This window comes from Somniosus microcephalus, chromosome 13, assembly GCF_052327205.1.
Source record: "Somniosus microcephalus isolate GS21.2 chromosome 13, FLI_Smic_1.0, whole genome shotgun sequence".
Classification (NCBI taxonomy): domain Eukaryota; kingdom Metazoa; phylum Chordata; class Chondrichthyes; order Squaliformes; family Somniosidae; genus Somniosus; species Somniosus microcephalus.
In genome coordinates this window covers 123,932,340-123,960,261 of record NC_140999.1, presented here as the reverse complement: position 1 = coordinate 123,960,261, position 27,922 = coordinate 123,932,340, and the positions used below count along the sequence as shown (strand labels likewise).

Sequence of the window (27,922 nt, the reverse complement as noted above, 5' to 3'; positions counted from 1 at the left end):
TCCTCTGGTCCTCGGTCACAGGAAACGGAAGATTTTGTTGAGGCTAAACTTGGCAACAGGTGGAGTGTGCGTGCACCGAGTTACAAGAATACGCCAGAAGCAACTTCGACCAGAGAGCGAGAACTCTGCAACGGGTGAGTGCTATTGTGTCGGGTGTGCTGTGAGTTGGTGCAGCCTTGCTGTCAGATAGGAAGAGGCTCAAAGTGACGACACGCCAGGAGAGGGTCGGAAAGTTAGCAGTGGGGGTCAGTTACAACGCGGCCGCTTTTGAATGTTAATTTTCAATCCAGCGTTAATCGCAAAGGTTCATTTCTAGTCTGAGATAGTAGTTAGCCACAAGGGTACTTTGTATCACTTTGGAGCCTTTTGTCGTTTTAACACAGACGTGCTGATGAATGAGACAATGGCCCTTGCGTTGTGTAGAATGGATGTCTGGAGCAGGGAGAGAGATTAACCATTTTGTCAAATATCTGTATTTCAAAACAACAACCCAGCAAGCATCAGTCAACACAACTTTACAGGGAAATTGTTGCCTCATTTCTGTGAAGAAGGGACAACCCAGGTTGACTATAGTGAACCCTATGACGTTGTGTTCTTAGACTTCCAAAAGGTATTTAAAATTTTGCATGGAAAATTACTAATTCTGTTCAAAACTGAGGGGATTCGGGACAAAGGCTTGAGTATGAATAAGAAACTGACTGCAGGGTAGAAAATAACAGGGTCTTAAAAGAAGTGGCTGCAGAGATAGTGGATGCATTGGTTGCAATATATCAAAATTCCCTGGACTCTGGAGAGGTCCCAGTGGATTGGAAAACCGCAAATGTAACACTCCTATTTAAGAAATGAGGGAGACAGAAAGCAGGAAACTATAGACCAGTTATCCTAACATCTATCATTGGGAAAATGCTGGAGTCCTTCATTAAGGAAGCAGTAGCAGGGCATTTGGAAAATCATAATGCAGTCAAGCAGAGTCAGCATGGTTTTATGAAAGGGAAATCATGTTTAACAAATTTGCTGGAGTTCTTTAAGAATGTAACGAGCAGGGTGGACAAAGGTGAGCCAGTGGATGTGGTGTATTTGGATTTCCAGAAGGCATTCGATAAGGTGCCACATAATAGTTTATTGCATAAGATAAGAGCTCACGGAGTTGGGGGTAATATATTAGCATGGATAGAGAATTGGCAAACTAACAGAAAGCAGAGAGTCGGAATAAATGGGTCATTTTCCGGATGGCAAATGGTAAATAGTTGGGTGCCAGAGGGATCAGTGCTGGGGCCTCAACTATTTACAATCTACAGGAAACTTTGTGCTATCTGGCACCAACGGGACCGAGCTGTTGCCGTCCCATCAAAACTGCCGGACAAACCAGCGCTAATGTTGAAACATACGGAGATTTTGAGCTCCGTATCTGGCAACAAACCCTGTTGCTTAGCAACAGCTTCTAAACAGTCAGCCCTACCTTGCAAGCGTCTCTGTAGCTTAGCAACAACTTCAGCGAGACCTTGCAGAGCCTGACTGGTGAAAAAAAAGCAACGAAAAGAAAAAAAACCTAACGAAGCGGCTCCTGATTTTTTCCGGTGGCTCAAGCATTCCGGATAGTTAACCTCCGGATAAACCAAAGTTTCCTGTACATTAATGACTTGGATGAAGGGACCGAGTGTAATGTAGCCAAGTTTGCGGATGATACAAAGATGGGTGGGAAAGCAAGTTGTGCAGAGAACTCAAAGAATCTGCAAAGGGATATAGACAGGCTAAGTGAGTGGGCAAACATTTGACAGATGGAGTATAATGTGGGAAAGTGCGAGGTTATCCGCTTTGGCAGGAAAAATAAAAAAGCTAATTGTTATTTAAATTGAGAGAGATTACAAAATGCTACAGTTCAGAGGGACCTGTGGGTCCTTGTGCATGAAAGACAAAAAGTTAGCATGCAGGTAGAGCAAGTAATCAAAAAGGCAAAAGGAATGTTGGCCTTTATTTCAAGGGAGTTGGAGTATAAAAGCAGGGAAGTCCTGCTACAACTGTACAGGGTATTGGTGAGACCACACCTTGAGTACTGCGTACAGTTTTGGTCTCCTTATTTAAGGAAGGATATACTTGCATTGGAGGCAGTTCAGAGACGATTCACTAGGTTGAGCAGGCTGGGCCTATACTCATTGGAATTTAGAAGAATGAGAGGTGATCTTATTGAAACATATAAGATACTGAGGGGGCTCGACAAGGTAGATGCAGAGAGGATGTTTCCCCGCATGGTGAAATCTAGAACTCGGGGGCATAGTTTCAGAATAAAGGGTTATCCTTTTAGAACTGAGATGAGAAGGAATTTCCTCTCTCAGAGGGTCGTAAATCTGTGAAATTAATTCTCTGCCCCAGAGAGCCGTGAGGGTGGGTCATTAAATACATTTAAAGTGGAGATAGACAGATTTTTGCAAGTTAAGGGAGTGAAGGGTTATGGGGAGCGGGCAGGGAAGTGGCTTTGAGCCCAAGATCAGCCATGATCTTATTGAATGGCGGAGCAGGCTCGAGGGGCCAAGTGGCCTATTCCTGCTCCTATTTCTTATGTTCTATGTTCTTAAAAGAAAGAAAGACTTGCATTTATAAAGCACCTTTCACAACCACCAGACATCTCAAAGCGCTTTACAGCCAATGAAGTACTTTTGGAGTGTTGACACTGTTGTAATGTGGGAAACGCGGCAGCCAATTTGCGCACAGCAAGCTCCCAAAAACAGCAATGTGATAATGACCAGATAATCTGTTTTTGTTATGTTGATTGCGGGATAAATATTGGCCAGGACACCAGGGATAACTCCCCTGCTCTTCTTCGAAATAGTGCCATGGGATCTTTTGGGCTGGATTTTAATTCAGGGGCGGGCTGGGGTCGTGTAATCTGCATTTCGTGTTATCCACCCGAATCTAAATCGATGTGGGAGATTGATGCGATTTTAACTTAATTGGCCAATTGAGTTCCAACGTGTGGGAACCCGTGGCAAATTAGTTTTTCCAGTCTGAAAGTCGCCTCCGATGATGTCATCATTGCTGCTGCATTTAAGGTCTGCAACAAGCGTTGCTTCTTCTGCAGACTGCCAACCTTTTGGCCTTTCATGCTACAGGGACCTGGAAGCAGAACGACCAGCGAGAGACCTAGGGCTGCTCCCAGGTTTGATGACGTTGCCCTGCAGGCTTTAGTTGAGGGAGCAAGAGCTCATAAAGAGGTGCTCTTCCCTTCTTCAGGGAGGAAGAAGCCTCCCCAGCAGACCAAGGCTGTGTGGATCCAGGTGGCAGAGGAGGTCAACTCATTATCAGTAACCCGCAGAACCTGGATTCAATGCAGGAAGAGATTTCATGACCTTCTGCGCACTGGAAAAGTGAGTATGAATTTCCCATCACCCTCAACCTGATCCGCATTGCCTTTCCTCACCAGCACTCGGCTTTAGCAATCTCTTCCTCCACATCCCACGTGACACTGACATCCATGCACCCTTACCCATTCCCTCTCTCTCTATGGTCACATTCACCTAACTATTCGACTATGCAGCCCTCACACTCCCTATCACTGCGATGCTATGAAAACAATTGACAACACACAGGGAGGGCCCTTGGTCTTGCCACCTCACTCCATCTTTGTCTCCTTCTAAGTATCTATGCTATGGAATCTCTACACTCACTCCTTCATTCTCACTCAACCTCCACTTGTCTCCCTCATTGCAGGAAAAGAGAGCTTACAATAAGTGAGAAAGAGCGAGGACAGGAGGAGGGCCACTGTCAGTAGCCCACCTCACCCCCTGGGAGGAGGCGGTCCTGGAGATCGTAGGAGTGGAGGAAGACGCGCAAGTGGGGAACGGACAGAGGGGTGCATCACAGCAAGCTGGTGACAGAATAGTTTTCCATCCTCTGAGGGCGCAGTGTCAGCAGAATTCAGTGCACCCAGCACCAGCGCAGACACTCACACCTCGGTGGGACCTTCGGGACATAGAGTAGTGTTGTCACCTGGTGTATCACAGCTAACAAGTGAGCATCAGCAGATTGTGGAGACAGGGACAGCAGTGGAGAGTCCTAGTCGGAGGGCGCAGGACTCTGCCAGCTCGGCTCAGCTGCATGTCGACCCTCTGCCTCTGGGTCCATCCATAAGATCAGTGGTGCTGGAACTCCAGGAACAGATGCAGGAGTCTCTGGCAGGTTTTGTCTCCAGGGTCACTGCGAGTGTGGAGCGAATGGTTGAGTCCATAGCGAACATGAGCAGAGCCATTGTGGAGTCATTGGCACATGAACGCATCACCATGGAAAGGATGGCAACCTCCATGGAGGTGATAAGTCGCCAGAGTGCAGAAAACATGGTGCGTGTTCAGAATAAAATGACATCTCTGGAGGAGCGACGGTCATCTATTGAACAGAGAAACCAGACCTTCATGGAAGTCCTTCTGAGTAGGACTGCCAGTGCAGATACGGGTCCCCATGGCCCCCCTGATGTGCAGTAAGGTGCTCTGAAGCCACTTGCAAGCGCTGAGGGGGACCTGACCCATGAGAGAGAAGTTGGTGGCAAACATCAAGGAAGTGGGGGCTCCTCTCCAAGCGCTCACACTTCCATGCCACTGCAGAGCCCTCGGTCAGAACCCCACCAGAGTCCACACCCATCTGAGATTGGCGTCTCAACCCCTGCACAGCCGCAGGAGCAGCAGACTGCTGCCGAGCCCTCATAGGTTCCCAACCCCAGAGGACGCCCGCCAAAGGAGTCGAAACAGGAGCAGCAGGAAAGTGAGCAAGGGGCCTCCACATCTGCTGAAGCTACAGTGGAAGCACCACGTAGGAGCACTCGTAAGAGAAAGATACTGCACAAATAGTCACAAAGGTAGTCACTTGGGTGAAACTTGATGTTTTATGTGAAAAAGCCATCATATAAATAATGTAAATAAAAAATCTGATGGCTACTGCTGTATTTGTGGCGTCTGTCATTTCGCGAATGGGACTTTCACATTGAGGGCTTAGGATTACTTGCAATTGTCAGTATGGTGGTCAAATTGCTAGGAATCCGCTGGTCCTTGGCCATTGTCGATGCTCAGGTAAGAAGCTGCGAGGCAAAAGTGCTTGATTGGCTAGGCTAAGCAAATCTGGCCAAGATGAGTGCGTTCCTTGCATCCCGGGCAGCAATGTTCTCGCGTACTGCTGCCGCTGGTTGATGGGCCTCTGCAAGATGTTCGTTTTTGCTCTCCACCTCCTCCTCCTCATCTGAGGAGGATATGTGAAGAGCCAGTTGGTCCTCAGGAATCTGCAAACCACGATGCTGTGCCATGTTGTGAAGTGCACAGCAAACCACGACGATTCTGGAGACCCTGGCTGCTGAGTACTGCAGTGCTCCACCTGATCTATCCAGGCATCTGAAGCGCATCTTCAGCAAACCGATGGTTTGCTCGATTATGGCTCTGGTGGACATGTGGCTGGAGTTGTAGCTCTCCTCAGCTTCGTTGGATGGGCTCCTCAACGGCGTCATTAGCCACATCTTCAGGGGATAGCCCTTGTCTCCAAGTAGCCATCCGTTAAGTTGGTCTGGCGGACTGAATAGCAGAGGCACACTAGACTGGCGCAGTATGAAGGAGTCATGGCAACTGCCAGGGTACTTGGCACAAACATGCAAAATTTCCTTCTTGTGGTCACACACCAGCTGAACGTTAAGGGAGTGGAAGCCCTTGCGGTTGACAAAAATACCTGGATTGCGATGGGGTGCCTTAAGGGCCACATATGTGCAGTCAACGACGCCCTGCACCCTTGGAAAGCCTGCCAGATTAGCTAATCCAACTGCACACGCCGTGACACTTGCTTGATCCTTGGTGAAATGGATGTGATTGTGCGTGATGGCAAAGAGGGCATCGGTTACCTGCGTGATGCAAGTGTGTGCGGCCACCTGGGAGATGCCGCTGATATCTGCTGCTGATCCCTGGAATGAGCCTGAGGCAAAAAAGTTGAATGCGGTGGTGACTTTGACGGCCACTGGTAAGGGTTGTCCACCTGGTCCTCTGGCATGCAGGTCTTGTTGCAGCATTGCGCAGATGTCACCCACTACCTCTCGCGAAAGTCAGAGCCGCCTTTGGCAATGCTGCTCAGACATGTTGAGGTAGCTGACCCTGTGTCTGTAGACCCTGTTTGGGGGGTATCTCCTGCGCCAACGGGCTTCCATGCGCTGGCCCCTTCAGGCCTGTGCAGCTTCAGGTGGGTGAGCAACAGCTTGGCGCTCCTGCTGTTGGTGCTGCTGCTGTTTGTGCTGCTGTTGTCCCTGGTTCTGCTGGTGCCGCGGCTGGTCTTCGTCCTCATCTAATGTCCAGAAGGAAAGGAAATAAATGGCTCCCATGCTTTTGGTATATGCCTCAGTTGACGAAGTGCTCAGTGAAGGTGGCGAAAGGGGTTTCCCAGGAGGTCACACTGGAGATGGGTGTCAGGCTCCAAACTTCCACAGCTGTGGTTATGCCGTCTAAAAGTTCCCCCAGACCTGAGACTGCAAAGTCCTGCCACCTGCAATGATGGCTGATCAAATCGCCTCTTTATTGGTTGAGCTGCAGCTGATAGTCAGCAATCCAATTGTGCTCCCGCCAGGTTTCACCATTGTGTTTCAGAACAGGCGTGTTTCACGTGGGAAAGGGGTTAAAATCGCAAAGGCCTTTCAAAATGGCATTATAGAGGCAATTTAGTGCTTGTTAAGGGCCTTAACGGCCTATCCCGCCTCTTGGAGGCAGGACGGAGACAGGACCATTAGACACGAATTAATGAAAATTGCTTGGAGGCGGGATGGAGGCGGGGTTGGGCCCGCACGCCAGTTTTTGCAATTTTAACCACCCACATGCCTCCAATCCCGCCTCCATGGCCCAATGAAAATCCTGCCCTTTACGTCCACCTGAGTGAGCAGATGAGGCCTCGGTTTAACGTCTCATCTGAAAGACGGCACTGAGCCCAGTTCTAGTCACTGAGAAACAAGGTAGATAATCAAGTGCTGGAGGCAGGGCAGAGAAGAGTCACAAGGCATCAATGATCCATTCTGCTAGGGGTCTGAGTTCTGAGGAAATATGGGAGACACTTGAGCTTTTCAGCCTGGAAAGGAGACATCTAAGAGGTGATCTTATGGAGGTACCTAAAATAGTAAATGGTATTAGAACTAGAACTGGGCTCAGTAACCAAGGTGCATAGTTATATAAAAAGAAAAAGGGTGGCTAAAGTAAATGTTGGTCCCTTAGAGGATGAGACCGGGAAATTAATGGTGGGAAATATGGAGATGGCAAAAACACTGAATGAATATTTTGTATCAGTCTTTACAGTAGAGGACACTAAGAATATCCCAACACGGGACAAACAGGGGGCTATGGGGGGGAAGAGCTAAACACGATCAAAATCACTAAGGAAGTGGTACTCGGTAAAATAATGGGACTCAAGGCGGATAAATCACCTGGACCTGATGGCTTACATCCTAGGGTCTTGAGGGAAGTGGCGGTAGGGATTGTGGATGCATTAGTAATAATTTTCCAAAACTCCCTGGACTCAGCAAAGGTCCCGGCAGACTGGAAAACTGCTAATGTAACACCCTTATTTAAAAAGGGCAGTAGACAGAAGGCTGGAAACTATAGACCGGTTAGCCTAACATCTGTGGTAGGTAAAATTTTGGAGTCCATTATTAAGGAGACAGTAACAGGACATTTGGATAATCATAATTTAATAGGACAAAGTCAGCATGGTTTTATGAAGGGGAAGTCATGTTTGACAAATTTGCTGGAGTTCTTTGAGGAAGTAACATATAGGGTGGATAAAGGGGAACCAGTGGACGTAGTGTATTTAGACTTCCAAAAGGCATTTGACAAGGTGCCACACAAAAGATTATTGCTTAAGATAAAAAATCACGGGATTGGGGGTAATATTCTGGCATGGATAGAGGATTGGCTATCTAACAGAAGGCAGAGAGTTGGGATAAATGGTTCATTCTCAGACTGGCAATCAGTAACTAGTGGTGTTCCGCAGGGGTCAGTGTTGGGTCCCCAACTCTTTACAATCTATATTAACGATTTGGAGGAGAGGACCGAGTGTAACATATCAAAGTTTGCAGATGATACTAAGATGGGAGGGAAAGTAGTGAGTGAGGAGGACATAAAAAACCTGCAAGGGGACATAGACAGGCTAAGTAAGTGGGCAGAGATTTGGCAGATGGAATACAATACTGGAAAGTGTGAGGTTATGCACTTTGGCAGGAAAAATCGTAGAGCAAGTTATTATCTTAATGGCAAGAAACTGGAAAGTACTGAAGTACAAAGGGATCTGGGGGTCCTGGTGCACGAAACTCAAAAGGTTAGTATGCAGGTGCAGCAAGTGATTAAGAAGGCCAATGGAATGTTGGCTTTCATTGCTAGGGGGATAGAATATAAAAATAGGGAGGTATTGCTTCAGTTGTACAAGGTATTGGTGAGACCGCACCTGGAATACTGCATACAGTTTTGGTGTCCATACTTAAGAAAAGACATACTTGCTCTCGAGTCAGTACAAAGAAGGTTCACTCGGTTAATCCCGGGGATGAGGGGATGGACATATGAGGAGAGGTTGAGTAGATTGGGACTCTACTCATTGGAGTTCAGAAGAATGAGAGGCGATCTTATTGAAACATATAAGATTGTGAAGGGGTTGGATCGGGTGGATGCGGGGAGGATGTTCCCGATGATGGGTGAAACTAGAACTAGGGGGCATAGTCTTAGAATAAGGGGCTGCTCTTTCAAAACTGAGATGAGGAGGAACTACTTCACTCAGAGGGTGGTAGGTCCATGGAATATGCTGCCCCAAAAAGCTGTAGAAGGTACATCATTACATAAATTTAAAACAGAAATAGACAGTTTCCTAGAAGTAAAGGGAATTAAGGGTTACGGGGAGCGGGCAGGAATTTGGACATGAGTCTAGGTTTGGATTGGACATGGCCCTGTGGGTAGCGGAGCGGGCCCAGGGGCCGTGTAGCCTGATCCTGCTCCTATTTCGTGTGTCTAATTCTGTTAGATTCAGGAGATGGTTCTGTGATAGTAGATTGGCGGTTAGGATCAGATCAGCCATGATCTTATTGAATGGCGGAGCAGGCTCGAGGGGCCGATTGGCCTACTCCTGCTCCTATTTCTTATGTTCTTATGTTCTTATGTGTGGTCCGATTAGAGCACTACATAGTTTGTTCATGAATTCCTCTGACTTGTGACCTACCGTATTATCTATGTAGTTCAACATCGCAATTGAGTCTACTAGGATTCCTAGGATTCTTTCAACTGCACCCATACCTCTATCAAAATTTTTGAAGTTTGCACATTTTATAATATGGGGGAGGTGGGGCCAGTACAAACTGGATGGTTTGCACCTGTGCAGGACCGGAACCGATGTCCTAGGGGGAGTGTTTGCTAGTGCTGTTGGGGAGAGTTTAAACTAAAATGGCAGGGGGTTGGGAACCTGTGCAGGGAGACAGAGGAAAGGGAAGCAAGGATAGAAACAAAAGACAGGAAGGAGAAACGCAAAAGTGGAAGTCAGAGAAGAGTCACAAGGCATCAATGATCCATTCTGCTAGGGGTCTGAGTTCTGAGGAAAGATGGGAGACACTTGAGCTTTTCAGCCTGGAAAGGAGACATCTAAGAGGTGATCTTATGGAGGTACCTAAAATAGTAAATGGTATTAGAACTAGAACTGCGCTCAGTAACCAAGGTGTGGTCCGATTAGAGCACTACATAGTTTGTTCATGAATTCCTCTGACTTGTGACCTACCGTGTTGTCTATGTAGTTCAATATCGCAATTGAGTCTAATAGGATTCCTAGGATTCTTTCAACTGCACCCATACCTCTTTCAACATTTTTGAAGTTTGCACATTTTATAATATGGGGGAGGTGGGGCCAGTACAAACTGGACGGTTTGCACCTGTGCAGGACCGGAACCGATGTCTTAGGGGGAGTGTTTGCTAGTGCTGTTGGGGAGAGTTTAAACTAAAATGGCAGGGGGTTGGGAACATGTGCAGGGAGACAGAGGAAAGGGAAGCAAGGATAGAAACAAAAGACAGGAAGGAGAAATGCAAAAGTGGAAGGCAGGGAAATCAAGGGTGTAAATCAAACAGGGCCACAGTAAATAATAATTACGGGATGGTTTCCTAGACCAGTATGTCGAGGAACCAACTAGAGATCAGGCCATCTTAGACTGGGTATTATGTAATGAGAAAGGATTAATTAGCAGTCTTGTTGTGCGAGGCCCCTTGGGTCGGAGCGATCATAATATGATAGAATTCTTAATTAAAATGGAGAGTGAAGTAGTTGGCTCAGAGACTAGGGTCCTGAATTTAAATAAAGGAAATTACGATGGTATGAGGCGCGAGTTGGCTAGGATGGATTGGGAAATGTTACTTAAAGGATTGATGGTGGATAGGCAATGGCAAACATTTAAAGATCGCATGGATGAGCTACAGAATTTGTTCATCCCTGTTTGGCATAAAAATAAAACAAAAAAGATGACTCAACCGTGGCTAACAAGGGAAATTAGGGATAGCATAAGATCCAAGGAGAGGACATATAATTTGGCCAGAAAAAGCAGTAAACCTGAGGATTGGGAGCAGTTTAGGATTCAGCAAAGGAGGACAAAGGGATTAATTAAGAGGGGGGAAATAGATTATGAGAGTAAGCTTGCAGGGAACATAAAAACTGACTGTAAAAGCTTCTATAGATATGTGAAGAGAAAAAGATTGGTAAGGTCAATCGGGGAAATTTATAATGGGGAACAAAGAAATGGCAAACCAATTAAATATATACTTTGGTTCTGTCTTCACAAAGGAGGACACAAATAACCTCCCAGAGATGTCGGGGAACATAGGGTCTAATGAGAGGGAGGAATTGAATGAAATCAGTATTTGTAGGGAAATGGTGTTAGGGAAATTGACAGGATTGAAGGCCGATAAATCCCCAGGGCCTGATAATCTACATCCTAGGGTACTTAAGGAAGTGGTCCCAGAAATAGTAGATGCATTGCTGATCATCTTCCAAAATTATATAGACTCTGGAACAGTGCCCATGGATTGGAGGATAGCTAATGTAACCCTACTATTTAAAAAAGGTGGTAGAGAGAAAACAGGGAATTATAGACTGGTAAGTCTGACATCGGGAGTGGGAAAATGCTAGAGTCCATTATAAAAGCTGTAATAGCAGAGCACTTGGAAAACAGTGACAGGATCGGACAAAGTCAACATGGATTTACAAAAGGTAAATCATGCTTGACTAATCTACTGGAATTTTTTGAGGCTGTAACTGGTAGAATAGATAAGGGAGAACCAGTGGATGTGGTGTATTTGGACTTTCAGAAGGCTTTCGATAAGGTCCCGCATAAGAGATTAGCATGCAAAGTTAAAGCACACGGGATTGGGGGTAAGGTACTCTCTTGGATAGAGAACTGGTTGGCAGACAGGAAGCAAAGAGTTGGAATAAACGGGTCTTTTTCCGAGTGGCAGGCAGTGACTAGTGGGGTACTGCAGGGATCGGTGCTAGGACCCCAGCTATTCACAATAGATATAAATGATCTAGACGAGGGAACTAGATGTAATATCTCCAAGTTTGCAGACGACACAAAGCTGGGTGGGTGTGTGTGCTGTGAGGAGGATGCCGAGAAACTCCAGTATGATTTGGACAGGTTGGGTGATTGGGCAGATGCATGGCAAATGCAGTATAATGTGGATAAATGCGAGGTTATCCACTTCGGTGGCAAATACAGGAAGGCAGATTATTATCTGAATGGCAATAGATTGGGAAAAGGGGAAGTGCAACGAGACCTGGGTGTCCTTGTGCACCAATCGCTGAAGGTAAGCATGCAGGTGCAGCAGACGGTTAAGAAGGCAAATGGTATGTTGGCCTTCATAGCGAGAGGATTCGATTACAGGAGCAAGAATGTCTTGCTGCAGTTGTACAGGGCCTTGATGAGACCACACCTTGAGTATTGTGTGCAGTTTTGGTCGCCTTATCTGAGGAAGGATCTTCTTTCCATGGAGAGAGTGCAGCGAAGATTCACCAGACTGATACCTGGATGGCAGGAATGATGTATGAGGAGAGATTGGGTCGATTAGGCTTATATTCGCTAGAGTTTAGAAGAATGAGAGGGGATCCCATTGAATCTTATAAAATTCTAACAGGACTAGACAGACTGGATGCAGGAAGGATGTTCCTGATGGTGGGGGAGTCCAGAACCAGGGGTCACAGTCTAAGGATAAGGGGTAAGCCATTTAGGACTGAGATGAGGAGGAATTTCTTCACCCAGAGAGTGGTGAACCTGTGGAATTCTCTACCACACAAGGCAGTTGAGGCCAATTCATTAAATATTTTCAAGAAGGTGTTAGATGTATTTCTTAAGACTAAAGGGATCAAGGGATATGGGGAGAAAGCAGGGACAGGGTACTGAATTTGGATGATCAGCCATGATCTCATTAAATGGCGGAACAGGCTCGAGGGGCCGAATGGCCTACTCCTGCTCCTATCTTCTATGTTTCTATGTATGGAAAACATTAATCCAGACTACTTCTTTAAATTAAACTGTGGGAGTAGGACAAGTTGCAAACTAAAAAAGGTATCTTTATGACTGATATCAGGAAGATTTTCTTCATGCAGGGAGTGCTCAACCCTTGGAATGGACAGAGAGGTGGAAGTGAAAACCCTGGAATCATTTAAGAAACAATTGGATACAGTAATGGGGGAATGTAGGGATATTCTGGATGGATAAACTAAGATGGGCCGAATGGCCTTCCTCATCTGTAAGGATCTTGTGAATTTGCAAGTTGTTACAGTGGATAGGCCGTATAATTACACATGGGATACCAGGATAATTCATGTATTGCTCTGAAATTCCTCTCTCTCTTATATATTAGCAAAGGTGTTAACCCACTTAAAATAAATAGGTTATGTCTGGTGAATTATCCAGTAATTCAAATTAAGCAACTTAAATAAACCAGCAAAATGTTGTGCTTAAAGATTTAAAAACTGGCAGATAATTCAAATAAAGTGACTTTGAATTAAAATTAGATATTAAGCCTATGAACACAGTAAGACAGTACTTCGCATATCTCCATATAAATTGGTGCCAGGAACATACAGTCCAGGAAACTATAAAGCCACCTGTTCCTTCCAAGCATGCTACACTTACCACGTCATGACTCAAACTACTCGTATACTGTATCCCAAATATTCATAGACTCATACAGCACAGAAGGAGGCCATTTGGCACATCGTGCCTGTGCCGGCTCTCTGAAAGAGCTATCCAATTAGTCCACCCCCGCTCTTTCCCCATTGCCCTGCAAAGTTTTCCTTTTTAAGTAGAGATCCAATTCCTTTTTGAAAGTTACTATTGAATCTGCTTCCACCACCTGTTCAGGCAGTGCATTCCAGATCATAACAACTCGTTGAGTAAAACAAATTCTCCTCATCTCCCTCTGGCTTTTTTGCCAATTATTTTAAATCTGTATCCTCTGGTTACCAACCCTCCTGCCAGTGGAAACAGTTTCTCCCTATCTACTCTATAAAAAACCCTTGTAATTTTGAACACCTCTATTAAATCTCCCCTTAACCTTCTCTGCTCTAAGGAGAACAATCCCAGCTTCTCCAGTCTCTCCACTTAAGTGAAACCCCTCATACTTGCTTGATTGGCTCACATATCATATTCATAAAATAACAAAATAAAAATCGCTGTTAATTCAATAATGCTAATTGCCTGAAAAATTACTGAATAGATAGGAAAGCAGTTTGGAAACCGAACAAGCAGAAAATAGATTTTTTTTAAACTCAATATAAAATCAGCAAACAATCATCAATAAACAAAGAGCAGAAGGATCCAAATAACCCAAAGATATGGTACTAAAATTAAATGTAAAATGTTTAACTTAATAAGCACATAAACAATGTAACAATTCACAACAAAATCATTAAAATCACACAGAGTTGTGTTTTCTGTGTTTAAAATCTCTGGAACAATCTTCCCTAGGCCTCCACCTTTTTCTGTCACTTGGGGTGTTGAGTTCTGCTACATTTCTGGAGCTTGTATTTTCTGAAAGAATTCTATATCATTTGCATTTTAATGAATCAATACTAACTGCTTTCAACGTCTCCCTAGATAGCCTGTTCTATAGATTTACCACTCGCTCTCTGAAATAATGTCTGATCTACATCCGCAGATTAGTTTTGAATTTACCCCCTTCAAGCGCAGGCTGTGTTCTTTGGTTCTGCTGTTCTGGACAAGGTGAAGCAGCTTGTCGTGCTCTACATTATCTAGTCCCTATAGAATCCTAAAAACAGCAATCCTATCACCTCTCAGCCTTCTCTTTTCCAGTGAGAACATGCTCAATTGACATAATCGCTCCCATTATTCAAGTTCTCCATCCCCTCAATCATTCTGGTTGCTCTCTCCTGTATCCTGTCAATAGCTGTAATATTCTTTTTGTACTGCGGTGACCAGAACTGTACACAATATTCTAAATGCAATTGCACCAATGATTTATAAAGTGTTAGGATTACTTCACTATTTCGCTTCAATGTTGACCTTTTAATACATTACAACATCTTTTACTCACTGCCACTGAGTATTGTTGCACTAGCTTCAATTTGTCAAATGCCAGATATGATTTGTTTTCTTTGTACATTATTTTCTTTCCCTTTAAGTAACAGTGTCACGAATAGTGTCGGGAGCTCGAGAACCTCTATCTCAAGTACTAAGTCCCTACTGACCGCTATCTCTGCTGAAGCAGGCTACAATTCACTAGCCAGGGAGAGGGAATTCACGCCTTAGACTCAAGTACGGTTAACCACACCAATAAATAGATTTGTTTAAAGAATTGATTATTTATTTAGCATCAAGTTTCCTCATATACATGAATCTCATTTCAGGTACCTTAGTCCAGCATAGACAGGCATACAACAGAACAGTCTGCAGCATCAAAGCCACATGCATTCCAGCTTACCCGTAACCCAACAATCGACTCAGGATCATCTGACTCAGTCAAGAGGCTTCATCGGCCCAGACAGTGTGGTTTATATCCCATTTTCCTTTACAACTATGTCCTATCATATCCCGCAATGCCATTTCCTTATTAAATTCGCTCAATTCCCTTGTCATGAATCTTAGCTTTGGGTTTTTTCCATTACAAGTTGACTTCTACAGTATTCAAAAAACCACAGGCTCCAATCTAGCCTGCATTCTTATTCTATCAGTATTCAGAAATCAACGTGGTTAATCCGTTATCAGTTTTTACAATCTGAACAGAATAAATTTGTTCCATATTTGTATGTTTTTGTCAATTTCCATAGCACATGGGTGATTGTGTTCAAACATTTTTGCCTGTTTCAATAGGAAGTAGCTGTTTTTAAATCTGTCATTGTAGCGCTGGTCAACTTCAAGATGAAATGCGAAGAGGCCACATTTTAGGTACATCATGAATAGGTAAATTAACCCATTCATCACCCCCTCAATCATTCACATCCTCATATGAACAAAAGAAATACAATACAGAAAGTTTAGCTTGGAGCTCACTGAAAGACTTATTTGCTTAAGACAGTGTTTAACTCAACTGTACTGGAAGATCCCAGAATCCATTAAGTGACAAAAGTCCCTTCCTGGATTTTTCGATCCCATGTAAAGCACTTTGTATTTCTCTACATTGAATTTCATCTGCCACCTGTCTGCCCAATTTCCAAGTATATTCAAAACCTCCTGTAGCATATCTGGTTCAGCTTTGGAGTCTACCATCTTCCTCAGCTTTGTATCATCTGCAAAAATAGCCATTGTGCTTGTAACTCCTAGCTCCAGATCATTTATAAAGATATTAAACAAAAGAGGTTCCCAAATAGACCCCTCTGGGACCCCACTGGTAACATTCTCTCAGGCTGATGGCAATCCCCGTACCACCACCCTCTAGGTTCTATTGGTAAACCAATTACATGTCCGTAGTAAAGTATTTCCACTGATTCCCACTTTCTTTATTTTCAGTAGGAGCCTTTCCAGAGCAACTGTATCAAAAGGTTTACTGAAATTGAAGTGCACCACATCTACTGCTTTACCCCTATTAAGCTCCTTTGTCACACCTTCAAGAAACCCAGTAAGTTCGGTTGATAATGATAACGGTGAGATTGTAAATGAAAATAAGGAAATGGCAGATATGTTGAATAATTTTGTTGCATCAGTATTTACAGTAGAAGAAGAGGATAGCAAGGAAACTAATATTGAATCAGGGACGGAGACTCACCAAAATTAATGTAAGTAAAATAACAGTAATGAAGAAAATAATGGCACTAAAGAGTGACAAATCTCCAGGACCAGATGGTTTCCACCCCAGGGTTTTAAAGGAAGTAGGTGAGAACATTGCAGATGCCCTAACTATAATTTTCCAAGGTTCTCTCAATTCAGGAACCGTTCCTTTAGATTGGAAAATTGCGTATGTCACTCTGCTATTTGAGAATGGCATGAGAGGGAACCCAGGGATTATAGACCAGTTAGCCTAACATCTGCTGTCGGGAAATTACTAGAGTCTAGTACATAGGATTACATTGGATATATGGCACAGAAACAGGCCATTCGGCCCAACCAGTCTATGCCGGCGTTTATGCTCCACAGGTTCCTCCTCCCATCTTTCCTTCCCACATTACAACAGTGACTACACCCCAAAAAAAAATACTTCATTGGCTGTAAAGCGCTTTGAGACGTCCGGTGGTCGTGAAAGGTGCTATATAAATGCAAGTCTTTCTTTCTTTTAAATCTATCAGCATAACCTTCTATTCCCTTTTCCCTCATATGCTTGTCCAGCCTCCCCTTAAATGCATCTATACTATTCGCTTCAGCCACTCCCTGTGGTAGCGAGTTCCACATTCTCACCACACTTTCGGTAAAAAGGTTTCTTCTGAATTCCCGATTGGATTTCTTGGTGACTATCTTATATTGATGGCCTCTAGTTATGCCTTTCCCCACAAGTGGAAACATTCTCTCTGTATCCACTCTATCAAAAATTTTCATAATTTTAAAGACCTCTATTAGCTCACCTTTTTTCAAGAGAAAAGAGACCCAGCCTGTTCATTCTTTCCTGATATGTATACCCTCGCATTTCTGGTATCATCCTTGTAAATCTTCCCTGCACCCTCTCCAGTGCCTCTATATCCTTTTTATAACATGGCAACCAGAACTATACGTAGTACTCTAAGTGTGGTCTAACCAAGGTTCAATATAGGTTTAGCCTAACTTCCTTACTTTTCAATTCTATACCTCTAGAAATAAACCCTAGGGCTGGATTTTTTCATTGGGGCGGGCTGGTGTTGTGTCATCCGCTTTTCATGTTATTCACCTGATTCCAAATCGATGTGGGAGAATGATGCGATTTTCACATAATTCGGCAATTGAGTTCCAGCGTGTGGGAACCCATGGTCCAATTCGTTTTTTCAGTCTGAAACTCGCCTCCGATGACATCATTATTGCTGCTGCATTTAAGGTCTGCAAGAAGCCTTGCTTCTTCTGCAGACTGCCAACCTTTTGGCCTTTGCTGTGAGAGGGACCTGGATGCAATATGAGCAGCGGGAGACCTAAGTCTGCTCCCTGATTTGATAACGTCGCCCTGCAAGCTTTGGTGGAGGGAGCAAGAGCTGATAAGGAGGTGCTCTTCCCTTCCTCAGGGAGGAAGAAGCCTCCCCAGCAGACGAAGGCTGTGTGGATCCAGGTGGCCCAGGAGGTCAACTCGTTGTCGCTGATCCGAAGAACCTGGCTTCAGTGCAGGAAGAGGTTTCATGACCTTCTGTGCACTGGAAAAGTGAGTATGACTTTTGCATCACCCTTAATCTGATCCCCATTGCTTCTCCTCACCAGCACTCAGCTTTAGCAACCTCTTCCTCCACATCCCACTTGACACTGAAATCCCTGCACCCTTACCCATTCCCTCTCTCTCTATGGTCACATTCACCTAACTATTCGGCTATGCAGCCCTCACACTCCCTATTACTGTGATGCTATGAAAACAACTTACAAAACACAGGGAGGGCCCTTGGTCTTGCCACCTCACTCCATCTTTGTCTCCTTCTAAACATCTATGCTATGGATTCTCTACACTCACTCCTTCATTCTCGCTCAAACTCCACTTGTCTCCCTCATTGCAGGAAAAGAGAGCTCACAATAAGAGGGAAAGAGTGAGGACAGGAGGAGGGCTACCCTCAGTAGCCCACCTCACCCCTTGGGAGGAGGCAGTCCTGGAGATCGTGGGACTCGAGGACGATGTGCAAGTGGGGGACGGACAGACGGATGCATCAGAGAAAGCTGATGACAGAATAGTTTTTCATCTCTCTCATTGACATTGCATGAGTCGCTGATAATGATTCTGAAGCTCTAACAGATGGACTTATGATCATCTGCAATATGCAATGTGCATGTAACCTTGGCATCACATCTCTGACTCTTTCCTTTACTCCCCTACAGGACCATCGAAAGCCCCCGTCCCCACTATCCAGGAGGAACATCCTGAGCCTCCAGACTCCTCAGAGGAAGCTGCAACCTCTGAGGGCGCAGCGTCAGCAGAATTCAGCCAACCCAGCACCAGCGCAGACACTCACACCCCGGTGGGACCATCGCGAGATAGAGTAGTGTTGTCACCTGGTGTATCACAGCTCACAAGTGAGCATCAGCAGATTGTGGAGACAGGGACAGCAGTGGAGAGTCCAAGTCGGAGGGCGCAGGACTCTCCCAGCTCGGCTCAGCTGCATGTCGACCCTCTGCCTCTGGGTCCATCCAGAAGAACAGTGGTGCTGGAACACCAGGAGCAGGTGCAGGAGTCTCTGGCAGGTTTTGTCTCCAGGGTCGCTGCGAGTGTGGAGCGAATGGAGGAGTCCATCGCGGACATGAGCAGAGCCTTTGTGGAGTCATTGGCGCATGAACGCAGCACCACGGAAAGGATGGCAACCTCCGTGGAAAGGATGGCTACAGTAGACTAGAGGATGGCTACGGCCATGGAGGAGCTAAGTCGCCAGAGTGTAGGAAACATAGTGAGTGTTCAGAATAGACTGACATCTCTGGAGGAGCGATGGTCAGCTATTGAACAGAGAAACCACACCTTCATGGAAGTCCTTCTGAGTAGGACTGCCAGTGCAGATACGGGTCCCCATGGCCCCCCTGATGTGCAGCAAGGTGCTCTCAAGCCACTTGTAAGCGCTGAGGTGGACCTGACCCATGAGAGGGATGTTGGTGGCAGAGAACAAGGAAGTGGGGGCTCCTCTCCAAGCGCTCACACTTCCATGCCACTGCGAAGTCCTCGGTCAGAGCCCCACCAGAGTCCCCACCCATCTGAGATCGTTGGTTCAACCCTTGTACAGCCGCAGGAGCAGCAGACTGTTGCCGAGCCCTCACAGGTTCGCAAACCCAAAAGACGTCCGCCAAAGGTGTCGAGACACGAGCAGCAAGAAAGTGAGCAAGGGGCCTCCACATCTGCTGATGCCAAGGGGGAACCACCATGTAAGAGCACGCGTAAGAGAATGATACTGCACAAATAGTCACAAGGGTAGTCACTTGGGTGAAATGTGATGTTTAATGTTGAGAAGCCATCAGTTGGTTATTGTAAATAAAAATTCTGATGGCAATTGTTGCAGTTGTAGCGTGTGTCATTTCGCTAAGGGGACTTCCACATTGAGGGCTTAGGATTACTTGCAATTGTCAGTATGGTGGTCAGAATGCTAGGAATCCGCAGGTTCTTGGCCATTGTCAATGGTCTGATAAGAAGGTGTGAGACAAAATTGTTTGATTGTGCAGGCTAAGCAAATCTGGCCAAGATGAGTGTGTCCCTTGCATCCCAGGCAGCAATGTGGTCGCGCACTGGCGCCTTCTGGCCTGCGCAGCTTCAGGTGGGTGAGCAGCAGCTTGGCGCTCCTGTTGTTGCTGCTGCTGTTGCTGAAGCTGTTGTTCATGGTCCTGCTGCTGCCACGGGCTGGTCTTCGTCCTAATCTGATGTCCAGGAGGAAAGGAAATAAATGGTTCCCATGCTTCTGGCATATACCTCAGTTGAGGAAGTGCTCAGTGAAGGTGGCGAAAGGGGTTTCCCAGGAGGTCACACTGGAGATGGGTGTCAGGCTTCCACAGCTATGGTTATGCCTGCTAAAAGTTCCCCGAGATCTGAGACAACAAAGTCCTGCCACCTGCAAATGATGACTGATCAAGTCTCCTATTTAATGGCGGAGCTGCAGCTGATAGTCAGCAATCCAATTGTGCTACCGCACCCTCCAAGTTATAAGTGACCTCCCTATTCTTCCTCCCAAAATGTAATACTTCACATTTATCTGTGTTGAACTTCATTTGCCAATTATATGCCCTTTCTGCAAGTTTATTAATGTCCTCCTGTAATTTGTTGCAGTCCTCCTCAGTATTGACTATCCCCCCCAATTTGGTGTCATCCACAAATTTAGAAATTGTGTTTTTGATTCCAAAGTCTAAATCGTTAATGTAAATTGTGAACAGTAGTGGTCCCAGCACTGATCCTTGTGGAACACCACTACCCACCTTCTGCCACTGTGAATAGCTACCCTTTACTCCTACTCTCTGCTTTCTGTCCTGAAGCCAGCCAGCAATCCATTCTGCTACTTGTCCCCTGATTCCACATTCTCTGACCTTGTTCATCAGTCTATTATGGGGTACCTTATCAAAGGCCTTTTGAAAATCTAGATAAATTACATCTACTGCATTACCATTGTCTACTCTCTGTTACCTCTTCAAAAAATTCAATAAGGTTGGTCAAGCAAATGTAATATATCCAAATTTGCTGATGATGATACACAGCTGGGTGGAAATGTAAGTTGTGAGGAGGATGCAAGGAGGCTTCAAGGGGATATAGACAAGCTAAGTGAGTGGGCAAGAACATGGCAAATGGAATATACTGTGGAGAAATGTGAAGTTATCCACTTTGGTAGGAAAAATTGAAAAGCAGAGTATTTTTTAAAGGGTGAGAAATTGGGAAATGTTGGTGTTCAGAGGGACCTGGGTGTCCTTGTACATGAATCACTGAAAGTTAACATGCAGGTACAGCAAGCAATTAGGGAAGCAAATGGTATGTTGGCCTTTATTATAGGAGGATTTGAGTATAAGAGTAAAGACATCTTTCTGCAATTATATAGGGCCCTGGTGAGAGCACACCTGGAGTATTGTGTACAGTTTTGGTCTCCTTACCTAAGGAAGGATATACTTGCCATAGAGGGAGTGCAACGAAGGTTCACCAGACTGGCTCCTGGAATGGGAGGATTGTACTATGAGGAGAGATTGAGTAGACTAGGCCTATCTTCTGAGGTGATCTGATTGAAACATACAAAATTCTTACAGGACTTGACAGGGTAGATGCAGGGTGGATGTTTCCCCTGGCTGGGGAGTCTAGAACCAGGGGTCACAATCTCAGAATAAGAAGTCAGCCATTTAGGACTGAGATGAGGAGAAATTTCTTCACTCAGAGGGTGGTGAATCTTTGGAACTCTCTACCCCAGAGGGCTGTGGAGGCTCAGTCGTTGAGTATATTCAAGACAGAGATTGATAGATTTTTGAATATTAATGGAATCAAGGGATATGGGAATAGTGCAGGAAAGTGGAGATGAAGTAGAAGATCAGCCATGATCTTATTGAATGGTGGAGCAGGCTCGAAGGGCCAAATGGCCTACTCCTGCTCCTATTGCTTATGTTCTTATGTTCTTAAGTAAGACTTTCCCTTTTGAAATCCATGCTGACTATTCATTATTATTTTTGGTTTCTAGATGTTCTTCTGTTTTCTCCTTTAGTAGGGATTCCATCATTTTTCCTACCACCGATGTTAAGCTGACTGGTCTATAATTCCCTGGACATGTTTTATCCCCCTTCTTAAATATCGGTATTACGTTAGCTATCCACCAGTCCTCTGGCACTACAACTTTTTCTAATAAATTATTAAATATGCGTAGTAATGTCTCTGCTATCACTTCCCTAGATTCTTTTAAAATGCATGGATGCAATCCATCCAGACCAGGGGTCTTATCCTCTTTGAGTTTGATTAGTTTATTTAATATATCCCTTTTTTTCTTTTAAATGCACTTATCTCATTACTAATCTCATCATCCAATGTCATGTCCACTTGTTCTATCTCCCTGGTAAATACTGAAGCAAAATAATTATTTAATATTTTTACCATTCTCCTCATTACCTATGGCCTGTCTATCCCTTAATGGCCCTATTCCCATCCAAACCTTCCTTTTTTTATTGATGTGCCTGTAAAATATTTTACTGTTTTATTTTATGTTCCTTGATAATTTAATTTCATAGTTCCTCTTTGCCTCCCTAATTGTTTTTTTGACTTCTCACCTAATCTTTTTGTATTCTCCCTTATCATGCACTCCCCTGCTGTCTATTTACTTAATGTATGCCTCTTTTCTTACCCTCAATTGTTCCCTTATGGCTTTATTCATCCATGGAGTCTCATTATTGTTTAGTTTGTTCTTTCCTTTTAGCAGAATATATTTTTCCTGCACTCTGTTGAACACCATTTTAAATGTTTCCCATTGCTGTTCTACATCGTTGTTTGCCAATATCGTTGCCCATTTTCTTTTCCAAAGTTCTATTCTCAGCACCTCAAAATCAGCTTTTCTCCAATCTATTAACCTGGTTTTCGTCATACTTATGTCCTTCTCAATTATCATCTCAAAGCGTATTATATTATGGTCACTATTGCCTATATGTTCCCCTACTTTTACTTCTCTTATCTGCTCTGGTTCATTCTCCATTACTAGATCCAATAGCTAATCCTCCCTTGTTGGGCTTTTTACGTATTGAGTTAGAAAGGAGTCCTGTACACGTTGTAGGAACTCCATTCCCTCATCCCCTTTACCTACCTCTTCTGTCCAATTAATATCAGGGCAGTTGAAATCCCCCATGATTATTATTCCATGTTTTTTACTTATTTCCCTAATTTGTCTGCATATTCCTTCCTCCACCTCCCTTCCACTATTAGTGTGATTAATCCTTTATTATCTTTTATCTCTATCCATATGGATTCTATTTTTGTCTTGCTGATATCTGCGTCACTTTTTTCTACTGCCATTATGTTATCCCTAATAAGTACAGCTACTCTAACTTCCCTTTGTCCCTTCCTATCTTTTCTAAATATGTTATATCCTGCAATGTTTAATTCCCAGTCCTGATTTTTCTGTAGCCATGTCTCAGTAATCCCTACTATGTTTGGTTCCTTGTAATGCATGATTGCCTCCAGCTCCCCTATTTTATTATGAACACTGTGTACATTGCTGTACCGACAGTTTGACTCATTTTTAATAAGATTTCCTCTCACTTTATGTTTAACCATCTTTTTAGACTCCTGTTCTGTAACTCTATTTATTCCCTTGCCATCAATGTCCTCCCTTACTTTATTCTTTCCTATGCTGTCTTTTCCTGATTTGTTTATATTTAAGCTGGTTACGTTTCTTGTAGATCTCTCCCCCATCTTACTAGTTCAAAGCCTTTGTCACCTCTCTATTTACCTTTTCCGCTATAATTAAGGATAGAGTGACTGAACACCTTGACGTATTTAGCACTTTTGCAGTCTGTGTAGCATCAGTTGTCATGCCCTCACCTAATCTGACTTTCCGAGACCCCACTCCATCCATCTTTTTCTTTTTATCTTAATATAACTAAAAAACATTATTATTATCCTTTACTTCTCTTGACATATTCAATTCAAATTTATTCTTTGCCATTTTGGTGCCCTTTTTACACTCCAGGCATGCCTTTGGTATTGAATCCATCTTAATTCTGTGCCATTTCCCTTTATGGCTTTAAATATTTTTTTTTGTTTTTTTAAGAGTTGCTTGGTAGACCTGTTCCACCTTGGTACCTTTGCTTTGTGTGGGTACAGATTGGCCCGTTGCATTCAGAATCACCTCCTTGAAGGAACTCCATAGTTCATCCACCCTCTTAGCCATATTCATAAGTCCTTAATCGAGGTCTTTGTGATCCATTTTGATCCGTCCTTACTGATCCAAAAGGTTGGGCATCCTGCCGTACACAAGATTGCAAGGTAAGTAAAGGTAAGGATAGCCATTTGGTCCATCTTAGTTCATCCGTCCAAAGAGAACCTGCTACCCCAGTGTCCCCCCCCCCTATTTTGGGGGACTGTGTTCGACAGCATTTTTGAGTTTTGTAGGTTAACATCTATGAGGGAATGCTGTAAGGCAAAACACAAACTGAAGCAGAGAATAATGAGAAACTTAAATAAAATGAGGCAAGCTCATGATGCTAAACCATACTATTGTGAAAGCTGAAACTAGAATATCTGGAGGGAAATTTAGAAATCTACTAAAATGGCTCATAATTGTCAGATTCCCCAGTTCACTTGGTTGGAACTAAACCATACTGACCAGGATGATCACAGGTTCAACTTTCAATTCATGTTGTGTCACTTAACTTCAGTCAAGGCAGCACTAGCTGCGCAATAAGTAGCCTCAGTGACCAGAGAAGAGGAAGTGAAACACCAGTCAGGGTTACCAATCGCGATTACTATCCAGTAACCCCTGTGTCCAGTACACATGAGGTAAGTACAGGATTGAGCTGGGTTGTGTTGCACCACATGTTCAAATATCCTCACTGCCTAGGCTCACACGTGAAGGATGGACCTTGGACACAGCTGGCAGTCTGGGTGAATTCATCAATCCCACATTCCCAGGGAGAGCAACATTCAAGAGGAGGGCGGTTCAAAGTACTGCCGCAACAAGTGTTGTAGCCCTATCTCCAACCTGCGCTCCCATCAAGCACTGCTCTCTGCTGAGGGGCCTTCACGTTTGAGCATAAGTCAGTGGTTTTAGGAGAGGGGAGAAGAACATTAGATTTTGTTTCTGCTACTATAAGTGGTTTGTTCTGGTTATGGGTTGCTGTCAGAGCCAATTTCATTTCCAGTTATTACTCACGCAGGGGTTGAAGTTCTTGTGTATGCTGTTTGTAGCGTATTGGTTTGTGTGCTCACATGATCCCCCTCATGAGCAGTGGTATAGAGGCGATGGAAATGGTTCAGAGTAAGGCCACTAGAATGATTCCCAGCTTTAAAAAACGTAGTTACCCAGAGAGGCTTTAAAAGCTGAGTCCATTCACTGTAGAGATGTGTAGAGTTAGGGGTGATTTGATAGGGGTATACACATTAGATGCAGGACTAAATTGATAGATTATTGATCGATTATTTCAGTTTAATATATTGGAGAAGACCAGGGGTCATTACCAAGTTCAATGTTAGGCGGTTCTTTTCCCAGAGGGTAGTAGATCTTTGGAACAAGTCTCCATCTCGTACGGTGAGCCTCTGAAAACTCTCAAACGAGAGCTGGACCAGTTCCTGGCGTGGGTGGAGATAACGTCTTATAAAAGACAGGTGAAATATCAAGCAATATAATCCTGGTTAATGTGGTCTCCTGGACTAGTTTTTGATTGCCTATAAGGGTCTGAGAGGATTTTTCCAGGTTTTTTTCCCCTAATTTGGCCAGGGGTTTTGATCTGTTTTTTTTTGCTTCACCCAGGAGATGTCATGGCTGCTGTGAGAAGGGGCTCTTTATTCACGATGCTTCGCACATCATGACTGTGTGGGGCAGGCTTGGTGCATCAGATGGTCTTGTCCTGCCTGTCAGTTTTATATGTTCCTATGCAAATTCCCATGGGTGCTGGTAGTTAGTATACTGGCTTGTGTGTTCACATCAAATTCCTGTCTGCTGTTCTACCAAATCTTTAACCTATTGAGATTAATTACTTGTCAAAATAACATACACAACAATTTGATGCAAAGCACTTTGGCTAGTGGCTAAAAATAACACACAAAGGAATTTCAACCCCCAGTGCTTTCCCAGCCTCATCCATTACATATTGGATGTGGGCTGAGGCCATGACTCTCAGTTCCCTCCCCGGGTGAGAAGGAAAATCAACGGTCATGTCCTGTCTGGCTATTATCCCTCACCTCCTAACAACTGCTACCAGTGACGAAAGGCCAGACCTGAAATGTTAACTCTGTTTCTCTCTCCACAAATGCTGCCTGACCTGCTGAGTATTTCCAGCATTTTCTGTTTTTTTTCAGATTTCCAGCATCTGCAGTATTTTGCTTTTGTACTACTCGTGATCTGAGACCTCTTCTCCAGGGCACCCTCTTGGATAGGCAAGGAGCAAGGAACACTTTAGGAAAACTAAAACTGCTCCTTTGACTCTACCACCAAGTTGGTTTTCAGCTTTCCTCCTCAACCACACTGGCCTCCCTATCCCTGTCCTCTCATTCTCCCTTCTTCACCTCTCCATTTCAGTCACCTCTCAAGTCAAAGAAGAAATAATTCACAGCTTAATATAATCAATAATTATGTTGATACTTACTCCTGGTTTATTTTATAACCTTCTCATTCATCAAAATTAAGAAGATGGGAGCCAACACCAGCAAGAAAGGAAAAAGAACAAAGCCAGATAAAAATAGGATGAAGACTGAAGGCTACGATGGGAAGAAGAAAAAGCAGCAGAGTAAACTCAGCTCTCATTATGCCAGCAATGTGCATAGCTCGAACATGTTCTACCAGTCTATCCACCCCCAGGACTCTGATGCATACCATGACACTTACTTTAGCGGAGACACGTATGATTCAGGAGGAGGTTGTTTTTCAGGGGGTGGTGATTATTCAGGGGGTGGGAGTTTTTCAGGAGCATGTGATTATTCAGGAGGAGAGAGTTACTCAGGAGGATGTGATTTTTCAGGAGGCTGCGATTTCGGGGGGTGTGACTAGCTATTGCTGGGGACTGAGGCCAGTAGACTTTGAGGGATTCTAACTGCTCTGAAACATATCAGCAGAAGTAACTTTATGACCATTAAACTTCAGAGACCAGATCATTAACGGTTCCGCAGATTTATCCAGAATACCTGAATCATACAGAAAAATCCCAGTCTGTGTTGGGATTGAAGCGCGTAGCGGAAGAAGTTTAGCCTCCGAATCCCCGATACATGCGCCCACCCTAGGAAGCCCTGTGTCAAGAGCGCTAAATCGTAGACTGTCAGTGCCCGGTAACAGCTGTGGCAGTGACCAGGACTGTACAGTTCACTTGCTTTAATTCATAGTCATATCATTCATATTATCTGTTCGTTCACTTTTGTTTTAAGTGCAACAAAATGACTTTGAATTCACAAAAGTCAAGACTATTTTACATTGGTTGTACCGGAATATTCTGTCTGTTATTGCTTCTTGGCATCATTCCCATTGAGTTTATAGAATTGTCCTGATCCCTATCGATTATAGCCTAGAAATTCATGTTGTAGCTTTTAGCACTCAATTGCTCAAAACTTGTATAGCTTTGCTCTATATCCTATTTTAATAGAAGCATTAATCCATTTATTTTAAGCTAGTTAACACCTCCATTAAAATATCGGAAGAGTGTTGTATAAAGTGCATTAAGTGTTGACGCACTAAGATCGCTAACAGTCATTTTTAAGCGGTTAATGTTAACCTAATTCGCCGGGCGGGAATCACACGGGATCGGGTGAAACGCCAGTTTTACACCCCGCCCAATATTACAATATTACTCCCCATTAACTTCAGTGGAGAATAAAATCGGGCAAAGTGTAAAACCAGCGTTGCACCCGACCTTGTCAGCTTCCCGATGGGCGGGTTGGATTAAAATTGCCCCCTGTGTATTTGTTTAAACTATGCCATTGGAATGATATCCTGATGCTCCTCCTTGTTCCTCTTTCTCTGTGTTTAATTTTCCAGAACATTCTTTTCTTTATGGAAATCACATGCTAGCTCTTGAATATGACCTTTCATTATTTTATTAGAATTAAACCCATTATTTGTTTCCAACTTATTCATATATTGGATTTCATGTATAAAAAACAATCTTTGACTTGTGCACTTGTTGCTGGTATTTTTTCTGGAAACTGAATAAAATTACTATAAAGTA

General features: G+C 44.1%; 1 long non-coding RNA gene across 1 annotated transcript; it reads left to right on the top strand.

Annotated features, from left to right (window-relative positions):
• Nucleotides 1-27,922, top strand: LOC147108578 (uncharacterized). Its single transcript, XR_015080612.1, has 3 exons — nt 1-134; nt 15,986-16,091; nt 26,395-27,922. It is a non-coding gene; the product is annotated as an uncharacterized LOC147108578 (long non-coding RNA).